A 6,000-nucleotide genomic window follows, 5' to 3' on the forward strand; every position below is an offset into this window, starting at 1 on the left:
ACTGTACAAGAACAATATTGTTATAATAGATTAGACAATTATGCACACTACGGTATATAATATGTTTATTTGTTTAAATATTTTTACTTGTTTTATTTGTATAATGGGGAAAGGGGAGTGACTTTAACTTTTATTGGAGAAGGGGCTTTGGCATATTTTTTAAAACATTTTTATTTTTGACATTTTTAAAGTCCCTCTTGGGGATTATTACCTTCAATCATTAGATTGCATATACTATTCAATGCTATGCCATTGCAGAACAATGATCAGTATAACTGGTACTCTTCTCATAGAGCCTGCCTGAGGCAGGCTGTATGACAAATTCACTACACTGCATGGAGGTAAGTTGAACTCCTCTGACAGTCTAGGAAAATGATCAGGATCCCCGCAATCATACTGCGGGGGTCCCGATTGGTAAGTGACTAGAGTTACTCACTTCAAGCGGTACTCCAGCGAAAAGCTTTTTCCCAGTAATTGAAACACATTACAAAGTTATATAACCTACCCCTATCTGCCCCCCTTTCCTATCTTTTTACCGCCTCAATCCCCCACCAGAAAGTGAAGTAAACTCATTCTTACCTAATGACTGTTAACCCCAGGCTTTTCTGTGGCAGACATTTTGTGACAAAGACATCATCAAGAGAGAGGCGGGTCTAAGCCCTGTTAGGCCAGCCTCCCTTTGTCAGATGATTCAGGTTGCTCAGCTCTGATAACAGTTTTACAGAGTCAGTTAGACATCACAGGAGACAAAGTGCATCATGGGAAAGCCCAAACCAGGAAGTAAAGAAAAAATTAAGACACAAACTGGAGGTTAATGGACCTGCAAACAGCGGGAAATTGCGCTGTTCTTACCTAATAGCACTAGTGGAAATAATAGTGTACGAGTACAGCATGGGTCGTCTGGTCACAGGAGGTCCTCTAGAGGTTAAAGTGATAATGCTACCCCCTTACTTTATGTGCAGTTCTTTGCTCCATCCACAAGCTTAGATGCTGCACATTCAATATATACCTTTATAAAACTTGTCTGGGCATTTCTTCTGCTCTGAAATGACTTTATTTCATCAATAGACACTGTCACCTAGACGAGGCTTCACGGCAGTTGGGCCCTTTCCCCAGCAGAAAAATGTGGCTCACCTGCTATGAAGCCCCACCTAGGTGACACTGTCCACTGATGAAGTGAAGCAAGAGTGTGGAGGGGGGCAAGAGTGCCGGCGGCAGAGATAACAGCGGCACAAAAGGTAACTACTCGCCTACTCACCCCGTGCCAGCCAGCTCACCTGTTCACCAGCATGGGGGGGAGTAGGCGACTAGTTGTCTTCTCTGCTCCTGTCATCTCTGCTGCTGGGCAGCAGGGGGATCCGTGCCGCGATCTGCTCCAGGACATGTCCTATTTTTTGCTGTGGGCGTCTCAGCATGGATCGTGTGAACGGCTGCATTCACTTAAATGCCTCCGAAAATTGTCCGTAATTGCGGATCCGCGACCACAGACAATTTTTACGGGATGTGTGAATGCAGCCTAACACCTGTATTTTACAACAGTATGTATGAATCAAACACACTAAGAGAAATATTATAACAGAAAGATTTGCCTTTCTTCCACTCCTACTTTTGGTTTACAAATAGTGATGCATACTGCTGTGTAAATGAGGCCTTAGACTATGTTTTTAAAATGACATCTTTTTTTAGCTGTAAATGGCCGAAGAAGAGAAAAGAAAAAAAGATGTGTTGCAACATAGCCTAATGGCAGGGCCGGTTTTAGACTAGATGTGGCCCTGGGCAAAGTTAAAGGTGGGGCCCCAAATGCTGAAATATTTTAGCAACAATTTAAGGTCCCCATACATGTTACTCTTTTGTTGGTGGTACCTGTTGCTCCTGATGGGTTCGGCCATCAGCGTAAGGTGTATGGGGCTCTCTGGACAGTCCTCTGACAGATGATATCAGTGGACATAGGGGGTCGAGCTTGATGGAAAATCAACGCCCAGCCTCTTTGTTCTCAGAGAGATAAGCCTCCATCAGATCTGTATGGCTATGGCTTTCCCCTCTCATAGAGAACACAGGAACACTCAGATGTGCCAAATTTCTGTGTATGGGGAGGACGGGACCAGATGGGAGAGATAATTGTCAGCTGAAGGATTGTTCAGCCAGCAGTTATTGGAAGTGTACGGCCACTTTTAAGGCCGTATTACACGGCCTGATATTCCGCAGAAGCGAGCGCCAATCTGGTAGAATGGAGCTCGCTTAGAGAGCCTACTACATGGCTCTTTTATGATGCAGCAAAAGCTATGGAGGAGATTTATCAAACTGGTGTAAAGAAGAATTGGCTCAGTTGCCCCTAGCAACCAATCAGATTCCACCTACTTAGAATGTGAGTAATGAAAGGTGGAATCTGATTGGTTGCTAGGGGCAACTGAGCCAGTTTCATTTTACACCATGTTTGATAAATTTCCCCCCCTATGTGTATATATACAGTATATCATTAGTGATGTGTGTGCAATCCTTGCTGTATATAGTAAACAATAAAGATATATACTACCTGATTAAGGTCCCCCGGTGTCCTCAGGCCTTGTCTGTGATATATACTACCTGATCATGTTCCCCGGTGTCCTCAGGCCATGTCTGTGATATATACTACCTGATCACGTTCCCCGGTGTCCTCAGGCCATGTCTGTGATATATACTACCTGATCACGTTCCCCGGTGTCCTCAGGCCATGTCTGTGATATATACTACCTGATTAAGGTCCCCCGGTGTCCTCAGGCCTTGTCTGTGATATATACTACCTGATCATGTTCCCCAGTGTCCTCTCAGAGCGATAGCGTCCTGATTCGGACAATTTTCGCTCCATGTATTAGGGCCCTTACTCAGTTCAGAAGGTTACATGCCGGGACTGCCGCTATATGCCAGGACTGCCGCTACATGTCAGGACTGCAGCTACATTATGGGTCTGCCGCTACATGTCGGGACTGCCGCTACATGTCGGGACTGCCGCTACATGTCGGGACTGCCGCTACATGCCGGGACTGCCCCTACATGCCGGGACTGCCCCTACATGCCGGGACTGCCGCTACATTATGGGACTGCCCCTACATTATGGGACTGCCCCTACATTATGGGACTGCCCCTACATGGCAGGACTGCCGCTACATTCTGGGACTGCCGCTACATTATGGGACTGCCACTACATGCCAGGACTGCCGCTAGTGGTGTAAACACAAGAACTATTTATATGAATTGCATTAAAAAAATAAAATAAAAAAATCACTATAATCAGGACCAAATATTACCTCCATACCGTTATTGAAGAAAACACACTATATATAGGCCAATATTACCACCATAAAGTGACCGCCCCATAATGACTTTATATACACTATATACAGACCAATATTACCGCCATAGAGTGACCACCGCATGACTCTTTATATACACTATATACAGACCAATATTACCGCTATAGACTGACCACTGTATAATGAATGACTCTATATACACTGTATACAGACCAATATTATGTGTCTGTAACTCTATGGCTGTACTTTTGGTCTGTATATAGTTTATATATAGAGTCATTATGTGGTGGTCACTGTATGGCGGCAATTTGGCAATATCATTATGTGGTGGTCAATCTATGGCAGTAATGACTATATATACACTATATACCGACCAATATTAATGCCAAAGAGTGACCACCGCATAATGACACTTTATACAGACCAATATTATTGCCAAAGAGTGACCACCGCATAATGGCTCTATATACAGACCAATATTACCGCCATAGACTGACCACCACATAATAACTCTATATACAGACCAATATTACTGCCATACAGTGACCACCACATAACTCTATATACACACTATATACAGACCAATATTACCGCCATAGAGTGACCGCCACATAACTCTATATACACACTATATACAGACCAATATTACCGCCATAGAGTGACCGCCACATAACTCTATATACACACTATATACAGACCAATATTACCGCCATAGAGTGACCGCCACATAACTCTATATACACACTACATACAGACCAATATTACCGCCATAGATTGACCACTGCATAATGACTCTGTATCCAGACCAATATTATGTGGCGATCACTCTATGGCTGTACTATTGGTCTGTATATAGTGTATATAGTCATTATGTGGTGGTCACTGTATGGCGGTAATATTGGTCTGTATATAGTGTCATTATGTGGTAGTCAATCTATGGCAGTAATGACTATATATACACTATATACAGAGCAATATTAATGCCTAAGAGTGACCGCCACATAATGACTCTATATACAGACCAATATTACCGCCATACAGTGACCACCACCTAAGGACTGAATACCACCTTATTTTTTTTTCTCACCGTATTGCCTTATATACATAGGAGCTGCAGCCAATCAGCGGCCTCAGTGGTCACCTGCAGCAATTACATAGGACTGATGAGGCCAGAGAATGGCTGCAGCTCCTATATACAGTCTATTCACCTCAACACTTGGAGTCAGCAGTGCTAATACACACACACCATTATATATATATAGGGCTGGGCGATTAATCGAATTAATTCGATTAATTCGCCCAGAAGGTTAGAATCGATTTGACTTTTTGTGAAAATCGTAAATTCGATTTTCACAAAAAATCATTGCGGGCAGAGAAGGGCAGAGAAGCGCGGAGAGTCAGTCGGGCGGGCGGACGGGAGGTGCAGGTGCCGGGCGGGAGATGGAGGGCGGGCAGCACTGCGTGGAGGTGCCGGCCGGGCATGAGGTGCAGGTTACAGCCGGCGGGAAGTGAGGGGGCGGCGCTGCGTGGAGGTGCCGGGCGGGCGGGCGGGAAGTGCGGCGAGGTGCAGGTCGGTCGGCAGTCCCCCAGAGCCGCGACCGACCTTCCCCAGCTGTACACATAGCGTTCCGTTCCCCTACCGGCCACACATGCAGGTCCCGGTCTCTGCAGGAGGCTGCAGGGACTGTAGTGGTGATAGCGTCGCTGCCATTACTGGAGCTGTACAGCAGGATCTTCACCCCTGATCCCGCTGTACAGCTCCAGTAATGGCAGCGACGCTATCACCACTACAGTCCCTGCAGCCTCCTGCAGAGACCGGGACCTGCATGTGTGGCCGGGGTGAGGGGAGGAGGGCTATGTGTACTCCTTTCCCAATCATTCCCAGCTGCCCCAGTCGCCCTCCATCGCCCCCAGTCGCCCTCCATCTCCCCCAGTCACCCCCAGTCGCCCTCCATCTCCCCCAGTCGCCCTCCATCTCCCCCAGTCACCCCCAGTCGCCCTCCATCTCCCCCAGTCGCCCTCCATCTCCCCCAGTCGCCCTCCATCTCCCCCAGTCGCCCTCCATCACCCCCAGTCCCCCTCCGTCACCCCCAGTCGCCCTCCATCACCCCCACTCCTCCTTCAGTCACCCCCAGTCGCCCTCCATCACCCCCACTCCTCCTTCAGTCACCCCCAGTCGCCCTCCATCACCCCCACTCCTCCTTCAGTAACCCCCAGTCCCCCTCCATCACCCCCAGTCGCCCTCCGTCACCCCCAGTCGCCCTCCGTCACCCCCAGTCCCCCTCCATCCCCCCCTAGCTGCCCATCTATACCTGTACTACTACACCCCTCATCTGTACCTGTACTACTACTACACCCCTCATCTATACCTGTACTACTACTACACCCCTCATCTATACCTGTACTACCACACCCCTCATCTATACCTGTACTACTACCACACCCCTCATCTATACCTGTACTACTACACCCCTCATCTATACCTGTACTACTACTACACCCCTCATGTGTACCTGTACTACTACACCCCTCATCTATACCTGTACTACTACCACACCCCTCATCTATACCTGTACTACCACACCCCTCATCTATACCTGTACTACTACACCCATCATCTTTACCTGTACTACTACTACTACTACACCCCTCATCTATACCTGTACTACTACAGCCCTCATCTGTACCTGTACTACTACACCCCTCATCT

The sequence above is a fragment of the Dendropsophus ebraccatus genome, chromosome 5, assembly GCF_027789765.1.
Source record: "Dendropsophus ebraccatus isolate aDenEbr1 chromosome 5, aDenEbr1.pat, whole genome shotgun sequence".
Lineage (NCBI taxonomy): Eukaryota > Metazoa > Chordata > Amphibia > Anura > Hylidae > Dendropsophus > Dendropsophus ebraccatus.